This window comes from Rutidosis leptorrhynchoides, chromosome 6, assembly GCF_046630445.1.
Source record: "Rutidosis leptorrhynchoides isolate AG116_Rl617_1_P2 chromosome 6, CSIRO_AGI_Rlap_v1, whole genome shotgun sequence".
NCBI lineage: Eukaryota > Viridiplantae > Streptophyta > Magnoliopsida > Asterales > Asteraceae > Rutidosis > Rutidosis leptorrhynchoides.
The window spans coordinates 29,916,272-29,940,572 of record NC_092338.1 but is presented as its reverse complement, the minus strand read 5'-3'; positions in this window follow the sequence as shown (position 1 = coordinate 29,940,572).

Below are 24,301 nucleotides of genomic sequence, written 5' to 3'. Positions count from 1 at the left end.
TTGGGATAGTTGTTGCGATTGTGGTTGTAATTGTTATTGTTGTTGTACTGGTGACTCTTGTCACCGTTTTCCTCCCACATCCTATTGAGTTGTTTCGTGTTGGTTTCTTCGGCCGCCTGCTCTTTAATTCTTCCCTCAATCTGATTTATGAGTTTATGAGCCATTCGACTTGCCTTCTGTATAGAAGCGGGCTCGTGTGAACTTACATCTTCTTGAATCCTTACTGGTAACCCTTTTACAAACGCGTCGATCTTCTCTTCTTCATCTTCGAATGCTCCCGAGCACAATAGGCACAACTCTGTGAATCGTCGTTCATATGTGGTAACGTCGAACCCTTGTGTTCGTAACTCTCTAAGTTCTGCCTTGAGTTTATTGACTTCGTTTCTAGGACGGTACTGCTCGTTCATCAATTGCTTGAATGCCGACCACGGTAGTGCGTAAGCAGCATTTTGTCCTACCTGTTCAAGATAGGTGTTCCACCATGTTAACGCAGTACCTGTGAAGGTATGTGTAGCGTACTTAACTTTGTCTTCTTCAGTACACTTACTTATGGCAAACACCTATTCGACTTTCTCGGTCCACCGTTTCAATCCAATTGGTCATTCGGTTCCATCAAATTCCAAAGGTTTGCAGGCAGTGAATTCTTTGTAGGTGCATCCTACATGATTTCTTGCGCCGTTAGCTGCATTGCTAGATTCAGCGTTATTGTTGGTATGTAGCGCTGCCTGTACTGTGGCTATGTTTGCAGCAAGAAAGGTATGAAACTCCTCTTCGTTCATACTAACTGTATGTCGAGTAGTTGGTGCCATTTCCTTCAAAAATAGCCAAAAGAAACGAGTTAATCATATAGAATATCAAGAGTAGTCAATAGTATTTCGTAGCGTAATATGAACTTATTTATAAAAGCTCTTTCTTCATATTAGCATTTTATACTCTTTAATTCGGGTAGTACCTACCCGTTAACTTTATACTTAGTAGCTAACATACCATTTCAACTACTACAATTCTATATGAAAAACTAATCACAAAAAAAAAAATTCATATTCAAACCTTTATACAATAACTTGCAAACTTACAATACCGCTATTTTACATATAGCATGAAATATAGCACATAAAACTTTGATACAAAGTAGTTGCGAAGATAACTCTAGTTAATAAATAAGGCGTTCATCAAAGGCAATAAAGACACGTAATTCATACGTCCAGAAACAAGTCATGCATTCTGGTTTTACTAATACCACTTCCCATCCTTGGTTTTATGGAACATAACCGTTGTGACCGATAGTAAGACAATGTGTTGTAACGTCATCAAAAGGATGAAGGTTACGTAATGACCAACAGTGTCGTAATAACCTAAAAACCTTATTTCTTACCCCAATTACCGACTCCGTCACTTGTGGGAACGTTTTGTTTAATAGTTGTAGCCCGATGTTCTTGCTCTCACTTTGGTGAGAAACGAACATTACTAACCCGTAAGCATAACAAGTGTAGCGACCCCGACAAATCGTCAAGTGACGGCGTCGGCTACGTGGGTCCCATTACCTGATTATAAGTCTTTAAGATAACGTTTGACCAAAATATGTCGCCTTCATTTCAAAATAAAGATTGTTTCAAAGTTTACAAGAATTGTTCAACCAAAAGTTAAGTTACAACGTTATAGATACGATTGAAATCTAGGCGACACGGTTTAAAGTAAAGTCAAAAGACGCTCCATGAAATGCATGTATACTCGACATCCAAAGCAAGTATCAAATAATGAGCGGAAGCATGTATCACACATCGTGCAAGACCTGAGAAAAACATAGAAATCTGTCAACGAAAAACGTTGGTGAAATCATAGGTTTAGTAAGTAAATTGTATTGAACCACAAGGTTCTTTAAGAATTGCTCAACCAGAATCATTCACATTCCAAAATAGTATTTGTATCACGAGCACCCAATTATCAAGGCTTAACCGAATCTTCCCTCTGAATTTTGAATTTAGTGTTAGAACTTACACTATACATTGTTGAAATTATATTTCATCCACTAACGGTAGCGAACCGTCTGAATGAGGGTTTGTTAAACCCGTATGGCCACACAACATAATTACACGCTTACACTTACACCCTGCAAGTGGAACTAATGATAATTGGATTGAGGACTTTTGTTCAAACTCGTATGCATCTTTGTATTCGTATTTGTTCACAATGTAAAAGCATGAAAAGTAAATAAGTATGAAATGTATGTGTTTCTCAGCCCACGATGTAAAGAATAAAAGTGATTGAAAAAGTGGGACTATGATCTCACCTTGAGTGCAAGAGTTAATAAAGTACTTCGACAAGTAAACGCGTGCAAAGACAAAGCTAGTCTTGACCTAAACAAATAGGTTGTATCAATAACGATAATCACGAAGGGTAAAGATGTTCAATTAGTCCTATGGCTCGTTACGACTCGATTAAGTATAGCATGTGAATCACGTTGTCAAGTTTCATACAAGAAACAAGTATAAAAGCATGTTAGAACGATTGCATAAAAGTTTGGTTAAGTTTGACTAAAAGTCAAACTTGGTCAAAGTCAACGAAAAGTCAACGCGTTCGGGTCGGGTCCCGAACTATTTTTCTATGCTAAATATTCATATACAAGTATATTAAAACAAGTTTCATGTGAATCGGAGGTCGGTAGCTAGTCAAACATTTCGCGTGAAATGTGACAAAGTGAGCAGAATCTGGCCAGGCCAATCCGCGCGCCGCGCGGGGATGGGGCGCGCCGCGCCACCATCTGGGCAGAGATTCCTGGTCAGTTTTCAAAGTATGCACGAGCCAAACATCAAACATTCACCATTTATGATCCGCAAACAACCAAAACATGTATCTTATATCCTTGGAAAGGTATTTTGACGAGCAATACAACTAACCACATATCATCAAACAAAAACATCAATTACAATAACCGAAAACTCGTCAATTGATCAAGAAAGGTTTATTTTCAAAGTTTCAAGTTCGTAAAACGTATTTTATGATTCGGGAATCCAATTTACACATACGATATGCCGTTTCGAAGGTAATGAAGCATACATTACTACTAAACTCTAACAATTAACATTTCATGGCATTCAAGCATCAAAAGTTCATGTCAAGAACTATCAAACCCTAGTCAAACATCACAAAATCATTAATCGGGTTTTTGAAGTTTTCTTAATCAACCTACGCATCAAAACGAAGCTAGTGATACTAGTAACACAATTAAAACATGAACTTTAACAATCAAACAACATTTAATCTTCCAAAATGCAAGATTAAGCAACCCATTTCAAAGTTCATATTAGTTACTCCAAATCGACAAATCGAGCAAGTAAATCATATATTCATGCTATACACGAGCCATAGACACTAACTAACACAATTTCAAGTATATAAAACGAATTTAGAGAAATTTAGTGATTTTAGAAAGTTACCCAAAATGGATGAAATTGGTACCAAATCGAAGAGGATGATGAGAGGATCACGAATATGTTGTCGGATTTGTTGTGAGCTTCCAAGATTGAATTTAGATGATGAATGATTGAATTGGGTGTTTGTGTGTGTGTTCTTGCTAGAGAGAAAGAGAGAGAGATGGAGGGATTGAATGGTGGTGATTGGGGTGGACTAGTTGACCTAGTCAACTAGTTTGCCCCGTGTCAATTTTAGTCCCTCGAGTTTAGAAGCGGGTGCGGGATTTAACCGATTGAATATTTTAAATTTCACGGGAGTACGGGAGATATTGAAATCCGATAACGAGAATATTTAAAACGTTACATAACAAAGGATACGAATCTAGATACGAAGGGTATTATTTAAAAAGAAAAAGACGGACGTTAAAATAATTTAACGGAAAAATGCGGGATGTTACATTATCCACACCTCAAAAGAAATTTCGTCCCGAAATTTAGTTGGAAGTAGTAGTCGATATCTCTTACTCGAGACTTAGAGTAGTAACCCTACGAATGTGTGAAGGTACTTTCTTGGACATTCCACGAATCCGGATAGTCGAGGTGTTACGTTGTATTGAGGTTCGATTTCACGATCCATGATTTCAACCAGTTTTCCCATGAAGAGGAGTTTGTCATCAATAGTTGGTGCATCTAAAAGGATTGCACATTCCTGTTCCGCATGACACGTTTCTAAGTTTGTTACACGAAATGTAGGATAAATGGAAACTTAATTGAGTCGGGAGTTCTAAACGGTAGGAAGCGGTTCTAATACGCCCCAAGGTTTCAGAAGGTTCAATATTGCGGATATAGTCTTTCTCGATTTCCCAAAATGGATTACACCCTTCCAAGGTGCGGTTTCCCAATATTACGCGGTTACACACTGGGTTTGGTGAGGTTCTCCTCTAAGTTTGGTATAACTATTCTGGCGACAATGGGTTGTCTCGAGCCCTTCTCGGACTTGAACGATCTCAATTGTTGTTTCTTGATGGAGTTCAGATTTCGGTGGTTGATGCTTTGGTTAAATGAACAGGGGTATGACATTAGCGGTCATATAGGGTTTCGGAAAGTGCGCGTGAACACACGAGTGGTAACTACTGTTGTAAGAGTGATCTACTAAAGGTGACAATACGAGTTTGTGACATGTCATTTCCAAGACGTAAATCGTTCGTTTGCTCGGTTCGTCAGTTGTGGGAGATACGCGGTACATGTGTCTAAGCGAGTTCCCAAGGTTTCTTGTAAAACTAGAAGTGAAACGAGTATTTCGATACAGGATAAATGACAAAGATACACCGTGTTGGTGTAGAATCTCTTAAGATATGTTTGAACAAGTCAGTTAGGGTTCGAAAAAAAATGTTCGTTAGGACTATTCACCCTCGTGGCGAATACTAATGTAATATAAGGAGTTTCTCTATCCATGGAGAAATGTCACAAGGAGTTTCCTTAAACGGAAATGCGAGCGATAAAGATAGGAGTGAAATGAGGACCTAGTATAGGATGAGCTTACATCTCGAGGTTGCCATAACGTGCCTCTAGTTGTCAAATGTTGGAGTCTGAAAGAGAAACGAGGTAGTACACGTAGTTGTATAGTTCGGGGTTGAATAATAGTTGACCGATTATCAGAAACACAAGGGCGTTAATGTCAAAGAAAAGTGAAGTATCGTTGGATTGTGTGTTATCTTAAATTCCAGTAATATCAGACAGTAACGGTGAAATAACAGAGGTATGTGTGTGGTACGTGATGACGAGAAAGTTGATCGGATCCACAATTTAGTATTCGAATTCTTCGTGTAAAATAACGAATTTCAGTTCCGTTGATTTCGAGTCGAGAGAGTATGCCTTTCGGGCGTTTAAGTAGAATTATTTCCATGTTTGAGTTCCATCTGTTGCTATACGATTTTAACTAGAAATGTTGGTGTGAAGAATCACGCTCAAGGTTCGAACACGGAGAGGTTTAAAGTTTTCCCTTAGTGAGTTAACGAGTGTAAAAGTCGGGTAACACGAGAAAAGTCAGAAATGAATCTTCGGTGATAACAGGCGAGATCTAAGATTTTACGAATACAAGTCTGAGTTGGGAGAGTTTCCTGATTACATGTGGCTTGATTTCGAGATTGATTGTAATGCCTTGACCATTAACATCATGGTCTAGAAAATTGGACTTCGTTCAACAGAAATTCTCACTCGGAGAATTTGGTATAAAGTTGCTCTTTTCTCAAAAGTTCGAGCGTAAGATGGTGATGTTGTTCGTTTTCCTTCTTTACTTAAATAAGTTAAGATGTCATCTATAAATACGATAACAGATTAGTCTATATGAATTTGCATACGCGGTTCAAGAGGTTTATGGATACGGGCGAGCCCTAAATAAATCAAACGGTACTAAGAGAGTTTTACAACTAACGTTGCGAGTTCGGAAAGTGGCTTAGGAGACATCGTCTCACTTAACCCCCAATTGATGATAACCGGAACGGAGGTCGATTTGGAACATACGGGATTCGTGCAAATAATCATGAGGTCATGGATGCGAGGGAGAGGGTATCGGTTTCCAACCGAAAATTACTCAGTTCACAATAATCTATGCAAGATGATGGGGAAATATTTTTTTTTTTTTTTTTTTTTTTTTTTTTTTTACGAAAAGGTTTCGAGCTCCCTAGTTCTATAGGTGTCAAGTTAAAAGTCTTAACGTATATCCTCCAATAAAATTTATAGGCACACAATATTTTCCGTTGGTCACTTAAATCGTCTAAGTAATATCTAGGGGAAAAAAAGTGGAATGTAAAGAGCACGAGTCAAAGACTTGGTTAATAAACATCTAGCGGTAATCGAATCGAATAAGTATGAAATATACTGTTTGTTGTGAAGAAACGTACCCGTGACTAGTCCATCGTCGTCTCGGGCATCCTAGGTGTCGATGTTGAAAGTTCAACGGCGTGCGTTGGGGTTGATTTTCTTGTTTGGGCACGCACTCCTAAAATGACCCGATTGGCCACATTCAAAACAAACACCCGTCTTGGGTGCATTGGGCTCCTTTTGAGCGACGGGAGCGGTATTCCTACAATCGTGGGCTACATGGCCACTTCTTTGACACTTCAAGCAAAATGGTTTGCCACATTCGCCTAAATGATGTTTGTAGCACTCGTTACAATACGGTAGGTGTCCGGTATAACCTTTCTTGCCGTTGGGGATGAAGGGCTTCTTGGCGGGGTTGTTGTAATTGCTTGATTGGGGGGCTTCCCATTTTCTTTTGTTGTCACCCGACTTATCCTCGGCTTTACGTGCCGGCACTTCAATCTCGTCCACTGTTTCAATCAATTGGCGGGCCATATTCAAAGCCTCTTGGTGGTTAGCGGGTTTGGATGACATTACTCCTTGTTTGATGCTCTTGGGGAGTCCATCCATGTAAAGTTCAACCCTTAAAGATTCGGGGTTCACAAGATTTGGGCACATCAAAGAAAGTTCGGAGAATCGTTGATTATAGGCCTTAAGGTCATTCCCGACCGCTTTTAAAGTTCTTAGTTCGTGTTCGAGCTTACGGGTCTCTTCGCGCGGGAAGTATTCGGTGATCATCTTTTTCTTTAAGTCGGCCCATGAGAGTGTGTGGGCTTCATCGATACCCACCGACAGCACATACGTATTCCACCATGTGAGGGCGATACCGGCAAAAGTGTGGGTGGAATATTTGACTTTGTCTTGGTCCCGACAACCGCTTATGCTAAAAACGGCTTCTGTTTGCTCAAACCATCGGGTGAGCACAACCGGTCCTCCGGTCCCATCGAAGGTGTGAGGTTTGCACCCCATGAAAGTTTTGTAGGAGCAACCCTCGTTTGAATTTCCGGCTCCATGGTTGTTGTGGTTGTGGTTGTTATTGATGTCGGAGGAGGTACTAGCCATAGCCGCACCTATGGCGGCGGCTATCATGCGTTGAAAAGCTTGTTCGGAAGTTTCATTACGTGGCCCGCGACGGGGAGGCATTGTTCCTTCAAGACACAAGAATATCTTTGATTAGTATTCTCAATAATACTAATCATGATATGGAATGATGATGTAGAGAAAATTTTCCTTGACTCGCCTTAAATTCTTTATGTCATAATGTCGGAATGTCCATATGAATCACCGTAATATAATCCCGGAAATTATATTACCCTGATTCTCATGTGCATTTAACATTACTTCATAAAGTCAAGGTGGCGCGTCAACAAAATTTATCAACGTAAGATCAAGATCGAATACGAGTTAGATATGATAGAAGAGTTCGAGTATAAATGCACAAATAGTCAAGTAATTCCTACTTCAGTCTATATGCCGGTTGTAGTCTAGATTCACCTATGTACCCTATGACTCGGGGTGGACACAAATGAACTCTAAATCCCTACAACCAAGGCTCTGATACCACCTGTAGCGACCCCGACAAATCGTCAAGTGACGGCGTCGGCTACGTGGGTCCCATTACCTGATTATAAGTCTTTAAGATAACGTTTGACCAAAATATGTCGCCTTCATTTCAAAATAAAGATTGTTTCAAAGTTTACAAGAATTGTTCAACCAAAAGTTAAGTTACAACGTTATAGATACGATTGAAATCTAGGCGACACGGTTTAAAGTAAAGTCAAAAGACGCTCCATGAAATGCATGTATACTCGACATCCAAAGCAAGTATCAAATAATGAGCGGAAGCATGTATCACACATCGTGCAAGACCTGAGAAAAACATAGAAATCTGTCAACGAAAAACGTTGGTGAAATCATAGGTTTAGTAAGTAAATTGTATTGAACCACAAGGTTCTTTAAGAATTGCTCAACCAGAATCATTCACATTCCAAAATAGTATTTGTATCACGAGCACCCAATTATCAAGGCTTAACCGAATCTTCCCTCTGAATTTTGAATTTAGTGTTAGAACTTACACTATACATTGTTGAAATTATATTTCATCCACTAACGGTAGCGAACCGTCTGAATGAGGGTTTGTTAAACCCGTATGGCCACACAACATAATTACACGCTTACACTTACACCCTGCAAGTGGAACTAATGATAATTGGATTGAGGACTTTTGTTCAAACTCGTATGCATCTTTGTATTCGTATTTGTTCACAATGTAAAAGCATGAAAAGTAAATAAGTATGAAATGTATGTGTTTCTCAGCCCACGATGTAAAGAATAAAAGTGATTGAAAAAGTGGGACTATGATCTCACCTTGAGTGCAAGAGTTAATAAAGTACTTCGACAAGTAAACGCGTGCAAAGACAAAGCTAGTCTTGACCTAAACAAATAGGTTGTATCAATAACGATAATCACGAAGGGTAAAGATGTTCAATTAGTCCTATGGCTCGTTACGACTCGATTAAGTATAGCATGTGAATCACGTTGTCAAGTTTCATACAAGAAACAAGTATAAAAGCATGTTAGAACGATTGCATAAAAGTTTGGTTAAGTTTGACTAAAAGTCAAACTTGGTCAAAGTCAACGAAAAGTCAACGCGTTCGGGTCGGGTCCCGAACTATTTTTCTATGCTAAATATTCATATACAAGTATATTAAAACAAGTTTCATGTGAATCGGAGGTCGGTAGCTAGTCAAACATTTCGCGTGAAATGTGACAAAGTGAGCAGAATCTGGCCAGGCCAATCCGCGCGCCGCGCGGGGATGGGGCGCGCCGCGCCACCATCTGGGCAGAGATTCCTGGTCAGTTTTCAAAGTATGCACGAGCCAAACATCAAACATTCACCATTTATGATCCGCAAACAACCAAAACATGTATCTTATATCCTTGGAAAGGTATTTTGACGAGCAATACAACTAACCACATATCATCAAACAAAAACATCAATTACAATAACCGAAAACTCGTCAATTGATCAAGAAAGGTTTATTTTCAAAGTTTCAAGTTCGTAAAACGTATTTTATGATTCGGGAATCCAATTTACACATACGATATGCCGTTTCGAAGGTAATGAAGCATACATTACTACTAAACACTAACAATTAACATTTCATGGCATTCAAGCATCAAAAGTTCATGTCAAGAACTATCAAACCCTAGTCAAACATCACAAAATCATTAATCGGGTTTTTGAAGTTTTCTTAATCAACCTACGCATCAAAACGAAGCTAGTGATACTAGTAACACAATTAAAACATGAACTTTAACAATCAAACAACATTTAATCTTCCAAAATGCAAGATTAAGCAACCCATTTCAAAGTTCATATTAGTTACTCCAAATCGACAAATCGAGCAAGTAAATCATATATTCATGCTATACACGAGCCATAGACACTAACTAACACAATTTCAAGTATATAAAACGAATTTAGAGAAATTTAGTGATTTTAGAAAGTTACCCAAAATGGATGAAATTGGTACCAAATCGAAGAGGATGATGAGAGGATCACGAATATGTTGTCGGATTTGTTGTGAGCTTCCAAGATTGAATTTAGATGATGAATGATTGAATTGGGTGTTTGTGTGTGTGTTCTTGCTAGAGAGAAAGAGAGAGAGATGGAGGGATTGAATGGTGGTGATTGGGGTGGACTAGTTGACCTAGTCAACTAGTTTGCCCCGTGTCAATTTTAGTCCCTCGAGTTTAGAAGCGGGTGGGGGATTTAACCGATTGAATATTTTAAATTTCACGGGAGTACGGGAGATATTGAAATCCGATAACGAGAATATTTAAAACGTTACATAACAAAGGATACGAATCTAGATACGAAGGGTATTATTTAAAAAGAAAAAGACGGACGTTAAAATAATTTAACGGAAAAATGCGGGATGTTACAACAAGCTTCTTTATGTTGCATGTTAGCCGCTTTTTCTAAATCACGAAGTCCTATATTCGGATATATTGAGTCAAAATAATTTCTTAACCCGTTGCGTAAAATAGCATTTGGGTTCCCCGCAATATATGTGTCAAAGTAAACACATCGTAACTTATGGATTTCCTAATGTGATATCCCCCATCTTTCGAACGAAAGCCTTTTATAAACCAAGGCATTCTTGGAACGTTCTTCGAATGTCTTACAAACTGATCTCGCCTTAAATAGTTGTGCCGAGGAATTCTGACCGACTCTAGACAAGATTTCATCAATCATGTCTCCGGGTAGGTCTCTTAAAATATTGGGTTGTCTATCTATTTTGTGTTTTTATACTGTAAAATAGACAAGAGTTAGATTCATAAAAAAAATACTTATTAATACAAGCAATTTTTACATATATCATAAAGAATAAGCACACTATATTACATATATTCTACCACACGAATACAACTATCTTATTCCGACTCGCTCGTTTCTTCTTCTTCGGTTTTGTTTCGTTTTGCCAAGTTTCTAGGGATATATGATGTTCCCCTAATACGAGCCGTCGTTTTCCACATTGGTTTAGAAAAACTTGGTGGTTTAGAGGTTCCCGGGTTATTGTCACAACTTAAGAAATATGGGTGTTGACGATACATATAAAGTTCATCGGGTTTGGAATCAAATTTCTCTATTTTTATGCCCTTTCCCTTATTGTTCTCTTTTTCCTTATTAAATTGTGTTGGGGTAATTTCTATAACATCATCGGAATCCTTGTCGGGATCCGATTCATCGGAGAATTGGTAATCCTCCCAATACTTTGCTTCCTTGGCGGAAACACCATTGACCATAATTAACTTTGGTAGGTTGGTTGAGGATTTTCTTCTACTTAACCATTTTATTATTTCCCCCACTGGTTCTATTTCTTTTTCCGGTTCCGATTCTTCTTCCGGTTCCGATTCTTCTTCCGGTTCCGACTCTTCTTCCGGTTCCTCTTCGGGAACTTGTGAATCAGTCCACGAATCATTCCAATTTACATTTGACTCTTCATTATTATTAGGTGAGTCAATGGGACTTGTCCTAGAGGTAGATATCTATCACATAATATCAAACACGTTAAGAGATTAATATATCACATAATATTCACATGTTAAAAATATATAGTTTCCAACAAAATTTGTTAAGCAATCATTTTTCAAGTAAACACGGTCGAAGTCCAGACTCACTAATGCATCCTAACAAACTCGATAAGACACACTAATGCAAAATTCTGGTTCTCTAAGACCAACGCTCGGATACCAACTGAAATGTCCCGTTCTTATTGATTAAAAACGTTCCATATTAATTGATTTCGTTGCGAGATTTTGACCTCTATATGAGACGTTTTTCAAAGACTGCAATCATTTTAAAACAAACCATAACCTTTATTTCATCAATAAAGGTTTAAAAAGCTTTACGTAGATTATCAAATAATGATAATCTAAAATATCCTGTTTACATACGACCATTACATAATGGTTTACAATATAAATATGTTACAACGAAATAAGTTTCTTGAATGCAGTTTTTACACAATATCATACAAGCATGGACTCCAAATCTCGTCCTTATTTAAGTATGCGATAGTGGAAGCTCTTAATAATCACCTGAGAATAAACATGCTTAAAATGTCAACAAAATTGTTGGTGAGTTATAGGTTTAACCTATATATTATCAAATCATAATAATAGACCACAAGATTTCATATTTCAATATACATCCCATACATAGAGATAAAATTCATTCATATGGTGAACACCTGGTAACCGAAATTAACAAGATGCATATAAGAATATCCCCTATCATTCCGGGAAATCCTTCGGACATGATAAAAACGAATTCGAAGTACTAAAGCATCCGGTACTTTGGATGGGGTTCGTTAGGCCCAATAGATCTATCTTTAGGATTCGCGTCAATTAGTAGATCGGTTTACTAATTCTTAGGCTACCAAAAAAAAGGGGCATATTCGACTTCGATCATTCACCCATATAATGTAGTTTCAATTACTTGTGTCTATTTCGTAAAACATTTATAAAACTGCATGTATTCTCATCCTAAAATATTAGATTTTAAAAGTGGGACTATAACTCACTTTCACAGATTTTTACTTCGTCGGGAAGTAAGACTTGGCCACTGGTCGATTCACGAACCTATAACAAATATGTACATATATATCAAAGTATGTTCAAAATATATTTACTACACTTTTAATACATTTTGATGTTTTAAGTTTATTAAGTCAGCTGTCCTCGTTAGTAACCTACAACTAGTTGTCCACAGTTAGATGTACAGAAATAAATCGATATATATTATCTTGAATCAATCCACGACCCAGTGTATACACGTCTCAGGCTAGATCACAACTCAAAGTATATATATTTTTGGAATCAACCTCAACCCTGTATAGCTAACTCCAATATTACTGCATATAGAGTGTCTGTGGTTGTTCCAAATAATATATATACATGGGTCGATATGATATGTCAAAACATTTGCATACGTGTCTATGGTATCCCAAGATTACATAATATATTAGAATACATGAATAATACAATATAAGTTAGCTAGGATATGATTTGTATAGAATTGTTAATATTTCCCGTAGCTACAAAAATCAAAAAATATCCAATCTTGTTTTACCCATAACTTCTTCATTTTAAATCCCTTTTGAGTGAATTAAATTGATATGGTTTCATATTGAACTCTATTTTATGAATCTAAACAGAAAAAGTATAGGTTTATAGTCGGAAATATAAGTTACAAGTCATTTTTGTAAGAGGTAGTCATTTCAGTCGAAAGAACGACGTCTTGATGACCATTTTGAAAAACATACTTCCACTTTGAGTTTAACCATGATTTTTGGATATAGTTTCATGTTCATAAGAAAAATCATTTTCCCAGAAGAACAACTTTTAAATCAAAGTTTATCATAGTTTTTTTAATTATCAAACCCAAAACAGCCCGCGGTGTTACTACGACGGCGTATGTCCAGTTTTACGATGTTTTTTCGTGTTTCCAGGTTTTAAATCATTAAGTTAGCATATCATATAGATATAGAACATATGTTTAGTTGATTTTAAAAGTCTAGTTAGAAGGATTAACTTTTGTTTGCGAACAAGTTTAGAATTAACTAAACTATGTTCTAGTGATTTCAAGTTTAAACCTTCGAATAAGATAGCTTTATATGTATGAATTGAATGATGTTATGAACATCATTACTACCTCAAGTTTTGTGGATAAACCTACTGGAAAAGAGACAAATTGATCTAGCTTCAAAGGGTCTTGGATGGCTTGAAAGTTTTTGAAGTAGAATCATGACACGAAAACAAGTTCAAGTAAGATTTCCACTCAAAATAAGGTTGTTATAGTTATAGAAATTGAATCAAAGTTTGAATATGAGTATTATCTTATATTAGAAATATATCTTACTGTAAATAATAAATATTTCTTGAGGTTGGATGATCACTCTACAAGATTGGAAGTAAGCTAGCAAACTTGGAAGTATTCTTGATTTTATGAAACTAGAACTTGTAGAATTTATGAAGAACACTTAGAACTTGAAGATAGAACTTGAGAGAGATCAATTAGATGAAGAAAATTGAAGAATGAAAGTGTTTGTAGGTGTTTTTGGTCGTTGGTGTATGGATTAGATATAAAGGATATGTAATTTTGTTTTCATGTAAATAAGTCATGAATGATTACTCATATTTTTGTAATTTTATGAGATATTTCATATTAGTTGCCAAATGATGGTTCTCACATGTGTTAGGTGACTCACATGGGCTGCTAAGAGCTGGTCATTGGAGTGTATATACCAATAGTACATACATCTAAAAGCTGTGTATTGTACGAGTACGAATACGAATACGAGTGCATACGAGTAGAATTGTTGATGAAACTGAACGAGGATATAATTGTAAGCATTTTTGTTAAGTAGAAGTATTTTGATAAGTGTCTTGAAGTCTTTCAAAATTGTACGAATACATATTAAAACACTACATGTATATACATTTTAACTGAGTCGTTAAGTCATCGTTAGTCGTTACATGTAAGTGTTGTTTTGAAACCTTTAGGTTAACGATCTTGTTAAATGTTGTTAAACTAATGTTTATAATATCAAATGAGATTTTAAATTATTATATTATCATGATAATATGATGTATGAATATCTTTTAATATGATATATATACATTAAATGTCGTTACAACGATAATCGTTACATATATGTCTCGTTTCAAAATCATTAAGTTAGTAGTCTTGCTTTTACATATGTAGTTCATTGTTAATATACTTAATGATATGTTTACTTATCATAATATCATGTTAACTATATATATATACATATATATGTCATCATATAGTTTTTACAAGTTTTAACGTTCGTGAATCACCGGTCAATTTGGGTGGTCAATTGTCTATATGAAACCTATTTCAATTAATCAAGTCTTAACAAGTTTAATTGCTTAACATGTTGGAAACACTTAATCATGTAAATAACAATTTCATTTAATATATATATAAACATGGAAAAGTTCGGGTCACTACACGATGGGTGTCCCGGAATGATGGGGATATTCTATATGCATCTTGTTAATGTCAGTTACCAGGTGTTCACCATATGAATGATTTTTATGCAGATTGCATATTATTGAAAAATGGAAATAAAAATCTTGTGGTCTATTATTATGATTTGATAAATATATAGATTAAACCTATAACTCACCAACGTTTTTGTTGACGTTTAAAGCATGTTTATTCTCAGGTGATTATTAAGAACTTCCGCTGTTGCATGCTAATTTATGGACAAGAGTTGGAGTCAGCATACTTGTATAATATTGTTTAAAAACTGCATTCGAAGACTTAAATTGATGTGTAATATTATTGTAAACCATTATGTAATAATCTTGTGAAAACGCTAAATTTTAGATTATCATTATTTGATAATCGTCATAATATTTTTAAACCTTTATCGATAAAATAAAGGTTATGATTTGTTTTAAAATCGAATGCAGTCTTTGAAAAGCGTCTCATATAGAGGTCAAAACCTCGCAACGAAATCAATTAATATGGAACATTTATAATCGATATGAACGGGACATTTCAGTTGGTATCAGAGCGTTGGTCTTAGAGAACCAGAAATTTACATTAGTGTGTCTTATCGAGTTTGTAGGATGCATTAGTGAGTCTGGACTTCGACCGTATATTTTTCTTTAACGATTGTTTAACACTTTTTGTTGAAAACTATATATTATTAACATGTAAACATTATGTGATATATTAATCTCTTAATGTGTTTGATATTGTGTGATAGATGTCTACCTCTAGTACAAATCCCATTGACTCACCTAATAATAATGAAGAGTAAAATATATATTGGGAAGTGATAGTGCTCCAAATGAACATATATTTAGTAGCAATATCCTCCCAATATGTAAATTATTTAGTTGTAATTGTCCTATGTTAAGTTGTAATCGTTTATATTAAATAAGTGCGAAGACAAAAGGCGAAAACAACGATTTGAAGAAGCAAACATCCAAAAAGCTCAATTGTACAAGATACAATTCAAGTGGTTCAAATTATTGATGAGAAACGTCTAAAAATGACAAGAGTACAAGTTGCGGAACGTAAAGTACAAGATATTAAATTATACGAAAGGACGTTCGAAAATCCGGAACCGGGACCTGAGCCAACTATCAACGCCCGACGCAACGGACTAAAAATTATGAGTCAACTATGCACAAGAATATAATATAATATTTAAATAATTATATAAATTATTTATTTATTATATATATATATAATAAATATGTCGACAAAGCTAGGATCCAAAATTTGGTGAGCTGGATTCGGAAGCTCCGCACTCGCGGAGCTCTGAAGGCTTAAACCTTCACGATCGCGGAGCACACCAGGATCAAAATTTCCTATAAAAGGCACGAGCTTGCTGCCGAGTTCAACACCAAAAAAAAACATAAATATATTACTCCCTCTGTTATAGATAATAAATATATATATATATATATATATATATATATATATATATATATATATATATATATATATATATATATATATATATATATATATATATATATATATATATAATATATATAGTATAGGGTAGTTTTATATTAGATTAGTTTTGGGTTATGCAAAGGTTATTTTACGGGTTTTAAAGTCGGAGCTCTGTCCGTGTAACACTACGCGATAAATAATCAATGTAAGTTATGTCCTCCTTTTTAAAATTAATGTCTCGTAACTAAGTTATTATTATGCTTATTTAAAGGGTTATAAATTCTCTCGGGTTTATACTTGGCTTATTTTCTAAATATTGTGAAAATTTTAAAATTTTTCAACTAAATGAATTCAAAAGCATGTTTATACATATTTATGAACGATAAAACTAGGTGTTAATGCCGAAATTATTGTTACCTCGGAAAGGACATAAATTGAGAAACAACTAAAACGCTTGAATTTATTTATTAAGATATAAAAAGATGCATGAAAAAAGCCAAGTATGGGGAGAATGTACCAAGTTATTCAATTAAAAACTATCTATCACATGTTTCTGTAAAGTTATTGCAGGTGCTTTTGTTTTGGACTAAATTAACTGTTTTACCCGGTTTACTGTAATATATTTGAAAGAGAGATGGATCTATACGATGAATCAATTCCATCATTAAAAGGAAGTAAAGTCTTCCTTCTTGATTTAGGTCAAGAAGTTGTCGTCCAGACCAGCTGTAGGTTGACGAAAAATCTTGAAATGTCATCTCTAAAATCAGCAGGAAATCCACGGACCTCAGCATCAAACAGGGTCGCCATGTGGTCAGACTTATCCTAACCATGAGAGGATCTATCTTGTAAAATGGGGAGGGCGCCGTGCAAATTATCTGGATAAGACTAATGAATCAGATCTCCAGAAAGGATAATCTCCTTAAAGATCAAAAATCAGCTTTTAAGCCTGATATTACTCAATCCTAGAGATTGACCTTAAAGATTGAGAATTACAAACTCATGGAATTCAATGATATCTAAACTCGAGCTTGAACGAGAAAATATTTTGATCAAAATTAAAACCGATTTGTTTTCTAAAAACCTATTTTCAATGCGTTCATTACCATTGAACGTAAAATCCTAGAAATTCACCTGGAATTCATTAGGTCACCTGAACCAAATCGGGTGTCAACCGTAAGAACGGTGGTTGCATAGCATGGTCGAAGACAGGACCTTGTGCCAGACCGAAAAATCATAGGATGATCTTTACTATTGCTCCTACAAAGGATAGTAATAGCATCCGACATGTTTTTGGACCATAATCAAATGAATGTCATTAGACATTGCCTTAACAGTTGCTTGTTCAACGCTTTCCTTTACAACCGGACGGTAGTTTGCCGAAAGGTAATATACGGAGCAAGTATACTGGACGTGTTGCTTTCCTAATACAAGGTTAGCAAGTGGGTGACATAAAACCGCAAGTTTTGAGCTAAAATTTTAAAATCTGATACCCACAAAAATATTTTGCAAACACCGGTGAAGGGTTATTTCAGAAAACTTATCTAGGGTAAAAGCTAGATTGAATTTTCAAAAGATCAAATGTTTTCATAAAGATCCAATTTCCTTAAAGGATCTAAATTTTCATAGTTATGTGGGAGTGTAAACCACATCGTTACTATCATTGTTCATACCGCCGTATCAAAATCACTGATGTATAAAGTGTGAAGAATAAAGAAGTGATTCGTGTAATTTAATTTCAAGTTCTGTATTGGTTGAGGACAAGCAACGCTCAAGTATGGGGATATTTGATAGTGCTCCAAATGGACATATATTTAGTAGCAATATCCTCCCAATATGTAAATTATTTAGTTGTAATTGTCCTATTTTAAGTTGTAATCGTTTATATTAAATAAGTGCGAAGACAAAAGGCGAAAACAACGATTTGAAGACGCAAACATCCAAAAAGCTCAATTGTACAAGATACAATTCAAGTGGTTCAAATTATTGATGAGAAACGTCTAAAAATAACAAGAGTACAAGTTACGAAACGCAAAGTACAAGATATTAAATTATACGAAAGGACGTTCGAAAATCCAAAACCGGTACCTGAGCCAACTATCAACGCCTGACGCAACGGACTAAAAATTATGAGTCAACTATGCACAAGAATATAATATAATATTTAAATAATTATATAAATTATTTATATATTATATATATATATAATAAATATGTCGACAAAGCTAGGATCCAAAATTTGGTGAGCTGGATTCTGAAGCTCCGCACTCGCGGAGCTCTGAAGGCTTAAACCTCCACGATCGCGGAGCACACCAGGATCAAAATTTCCTATAAAAGGCACGAGCTTGCTGCCGAGTTCAACACAAAAAAAAACATAAATATATTACTCCCTCTGTTATAGATAATATATATATATATATATATATATAATATATAGTATAGGGTAGTTTTATATTAGATTAGTTTTGGGTTATGCAAAGGTTATTTTACGGGTTTTAAAGTCGGAGCTCTGTCTGTGTAACACTACGCGATAAATAATCAATGTAAGTTATGTCCTCCTTTTTAAAATTAATGTCTCGTAACTAAGTTATTATTATGCTTATTTAATGCCGAAATAATCATGATATTGGGCTAAATACTAAAATTGGGTAATTGGGTTATGTACCATAATTGGGGTTTGGACAAAAGAACGACACTTGTGGAAATTAGACTATGGGCTATTAATGGGCTTTATATTTGTTTAACTAAATGATAGTTTGTTAATTTTAATATAAAGATTTACAATTGGACGTACCTATAAATAACCACATACACTCAATCGGACACGATGGGAGGGATATTTATATGTACGAATAATCTTTCATTTAACCGGACACGGGAATGGATTAATAGTCACTAGAATTATTAAAACAGGGGTGAAATTATATACAAGGACACTTGGTGTAATTGTGAACAAAGTATTAAAACCTTGGGTTACACGCAGTCGATATCCTGGTGTAATTATTAAACAACGTATTAAGACCTTGTTACAGTTTAAGTCCCCAATTAGTTGGAATATTTGACTTCGGATATAAGGATAATTTGACGAGGATACTCGCACTTTATATTTATGACTGATGGACTGTTGTGGACAAAAACCAGACGGACATATTAAATAATCCAGGACAAAGAACAATTATCCCATGGGAATAAACTAAAATCAACACGTCAAACATCATGATTATGGAAGTTTAAATAAGCATAATTCTTTTATTTTCATATTTAATTGCACTTTTAATTATCGCATTTTTATTTATTGTCATTGTATTTAATTGCACTTTTAATTATCGCACTTTTTAATTATCGCAATTTTATTTTATCGCACTTTTATTTATCGCAATTTCATTATCGTTATTTACTTTACGCTTTAAATTAAGTCTTTTATTTATTTTTAATATTTTACATTAGGTTTTAACTGCGACTAAAGTTTTAAAATCGACAAACCGGTCATTAAACGGTAAACTCCCTTTTTATATATTATTATATATTATTATATATTATTATATATATTTTGTACAAATATAGTTATTTAAAATATAGTGTGAAATAAGCCACCTCCCTGTGGAACGAACCGGACTTACTAAAAACTATACTACTCTACGATTAGGTACACTGCCTATAGTGTTGTAGCAAGGTTTAGGTATATCCCATCTGTAAATAAATAATTAAAACTTGTGTAATTTGTAACGTATTTCGTAGTAAAAATAATAGTATTTTCGTACCCCCACGCTACGACATCAAGTTTTTGGCGCCGCTGCCGGGGACTCGGCGAAATGCTATAATTTTAATATATATTTGTATAAACATATTTGTATATTATTTATAGAAAAAAAAAAACGTTTTGCATTCGCCGCGACTCGCGGAGTTTGTTACCAGCTTGGATCCGCACTCGCGGAGTTTGGCCTGACATGCCTGATCAACCTAATTCAGCATTAATTACGGAGTATTAATTTTGATTATTTATTTAAACCCTAATTACTTTATTATTATTATAATTTAGTTTATTTTTTTATTAATTAGTTATAATTAGTTTTAATTAGTTTTATTAATATATAAAAATTAATACTTTTATAAAATAAATAAAAATAATAATATTTTTTTATAAATAAATAATTTATCACTTTTTATATATTTTTATATTTCGTAACTTTTTAATCATTTATTCGTAATATTTAATTTTTATTGTTCGTAGCTAGTTTTAAGTTTTAGTTTTTGCCGTAGTTTATTTTTATTTCTAGATTTTTAGGCTTTGTCGTAAAATCCCTTAAGTGCTTTTTCTTTAGATTAAGATTTAGGCGCTTTAAAATTTTACAACGTCACTTATCGCTTTAGTATTTAATAAATTTTAGTACCTTTTTAAGTTGTTGCCGTTTTGGATTTAGAATTCCTTCTAAGTTTTAATACCTTTAGACGCAAATTTTAATATTTAATTTTTTTAGAATTTTAAGTTTCGACGCGCTACTTTTTTATTTTATTTTTCAATTTTTTATTTTTCGACGTTTTTCGACGCTACTCTTTTTCTTTCTTATTTCTAGCCGCTCTAGTTTTTAGGACTTAGAATTTTCTCTATTTCTTCTCTAATAATTCAAAACGAAAAATTATTTTAAGCGATTAAATTGATAGACATTCAAATTTTCTGCTTCGCAGTAATAGTTGGATTTGTTAGTGGCTGAGTTGTGAGCTTCTGATTTAAAGGGTTCTGGCTCCCTGCTACATCTATTGGCTATTTGAAACGTGGGCAAAAGCAGAAAAGTCTATTAATTTGATAACTTATATAATTTTTAGTTTATAACTAATAGGATAATTAGTAAATGCACCACATTGTAGCTAAAATTTGGTAATAAGTGTAGTATGAAAAATCTCGAAAATATTTTGGAAACTCTTTATGACATACGAAATCAATACTCTCAAACGGGTGTTGATGAAAATTCGTTCGGTCAATCTTGGCTCACGAATGACGAAACAATAACTGGTTGTGAAATCTGTGGAGATTATCATTCAACATGGGAATGTTATTATTATGTTCCTATAGAAAATTACGCACCCATGGAACCTGAATGGAATGATTATGAAGAATACAATTCAAATTGGGATTATTCCCAAGAATATATCCAAACTCAACAACCAGAGGATGAGGAAAATTATGTGTCTGAAAATTCTTTAGATTATATGAAAATCAAACTCGAAGAACTTGATGCTCAAAATGAACAAATGAGAGAGTTTGTAAATAGGCAAGCTGAAACTCTATCAGATTACACACCTGTTGATCTGAGGAGTATTGTGCAAGAAAATCTCATATCATCGAATTTTGTTGAACTCGAGAGCTCCGAAATCACCAATTATACCGATGATACTTTTTATTCAGCTTTACCAATTTCACAACATATCGACACATTAGCCTCTACCGATAATATCATCGATCCATCAATGGATGAAGAAGAAGTAAGGGTGACAAATTGGTACTCTTGGGAAAACGATAACGTTGAAAATTTTACCCTCGAGACTAAAGTGGTGGGACTGATAAGGACCGTTAATGAAGAAGAATCTACTTCGATCCTGAAATTCAAAATTTCACAACCTTCCAACCCAATATTCTCAATAGACGAGTCATCTACCGAAGATGAACTACGAGCTGTAATAGATAATGACACCTCGGATTTCACCCAATTGGGTAATAGAGGTGAAACCTTTGATCCCGAGAATGAACGGGAGGAAATGTTAGGAATTGTCCACCCTATAGTATGTATGTCGGTGTATATCGATCCATTTGACCAAGAACCAGAAAAGAGACATATCTATTTACTAAAAGCTACACTTAAAAAAGAATTAAGTAGTGATGATAGGGTGGGTCTAAACTTTAAACCCATTGATATATTTTATACCACCCGAGATGTAAATAACTGGCTCACTATTTTAATTCGTGGAACTTATTCTACCGACTTCAAATGTTGTCAGCTAAGTGTGGGGAAGTCTAACCCCACTTAATGTTAAATTAGGGGTTCAGGTTAGTGCATTACTCGTTAATAAAAATGAATGATGAGTTAGGGTAAAGACGTATTTCAAATATTAGATAACAGTTCAGAAAAGCAACCGTTTTTGAAGAAAAACATATGTGATAAAACAAGAAGGAATGAACGATGAGGCGCGCCATCTATCATACGACGAGCTTTGTAATTACAAACCGGGTATTTTCAATCACTTTTCTACACTAATCACCCTCATGAATTTATAATTAGAGTCAAATTTCATGCAAATGAGGGCATTGCATGATCTCAAGTGTGGGGAAGGGTTATAAATTCTCTCAGGTTTATACTTGGCTTATTTTCTAAATATTGTGAAAATTTTAAAATTTTTCAACTAAATGAATTCAAAAGCATGTTTATACATATTTATGAACGATAAAACTTGGTGTTAATGCCGAAATTATTGTTACCTCGGAAAGGACATAAATTGAGAAACAACTAAAATGCTTGAATTTATTTATTAAGATATAAAAAGACGCATGAAAAAAGTCAAGTATGGGGAGAATGTACCAAGTTATTCAATTAAAAACTATCTATCACATGTTTCTGTAAAGTTATTGCAGGTGCTTTTGTTTTGGACTAAATTAACTGTTTTACCGGTTTACTGTAATATATTTGAAAGAGAGATGGATCTTGTAGTGACCCGAACTTTTCCATGTTTATATATATATTAAATGAAATTGTTATTTACATGATTAAGTGTTTCCAACATGTTAAGCAATCAAACTTGTTAAGACTTGATTAATTGAAATAGGTTTCATATAGACAATTGACCACCCAAGTTGACCGGTGATTCACGAACGTTAAAACTTGTAAAAACTATACGATGACATATATATGGTTATATATATAGTTAACATGATTTTATTATAAGTATGTATCTCATTAGGTATTTTAACAATGAGTTATATACATAAAAATGAGACTATTAATTTAAGAAACTCGAAAACGATATATATAACGATTATCGTTATAGCAACGTCTTACTAGGTACATATGAATCATATTAAGATATTGATACACTTGGTTAATTATGTTAAATGATAAGTAAATATATTATTAAGTGTATTAACAATGAAATACATATGTAAAAATAAGACTACTAACTTAATGATTTCGAAACGAGACATATATGTAACGATTATCGTTGTAACGACATTTAACTGTATATATATCATACTAAGATATATTATATATCATAATATCATGATAATATAACAATTTAACATCTCATTTGTTATAATAAACAATGGGTTAACAACATTCAACAAGATCGTTAACCTAAAGGTTTCAAAACAACATTTACATGTAACGACTAACGATGACTTAACGACTCAGTTAAAATGTATATACATGTAGTGTTTTAATATGTATTCATACACTTTTGAAAGACTTCAAGACACTTATCAAAATACTTCTACTTAACAAAAATGCTTACAATTACATCCTCGTTCAGTTTCATCAACAATTCTACTCGTATGCACCCGTATTCGTACTCGTACAATACACAGCTTTTAAATGTATGCACTATTGGTATATACACTCCAATGATCAGCTCTTAGCAGCCTATGTGAGTCACCAGACACATGTGGGAACCATTATTTGGCAACTAGCATGAAATATCTCATAAAATTACAAAAATATGAGTAATCATTCATGACTTATTTACATGAAAACAAAATTACATATCCTTTATATCTAATCCATACACCAACGACCAAAAACACCTACAAACACGTTCATTCTTCAATTTTCTTCATCTAATTGATCTCTCTCAAGTTCTATCTTCAAGTTCTAAGGGTTCTTCATAAATTCCAAAAGTTCTAGTTTCATAAAATCAAGAATACTTCCAAGATTGCAAGTTTACTTCCAAGTTTTCTAAATTCATTCCAAGTAATCATCCAAGATCAAGAAACCTTTGTTACTTACAGTAGGTTATCTTTCTAATACAAGGT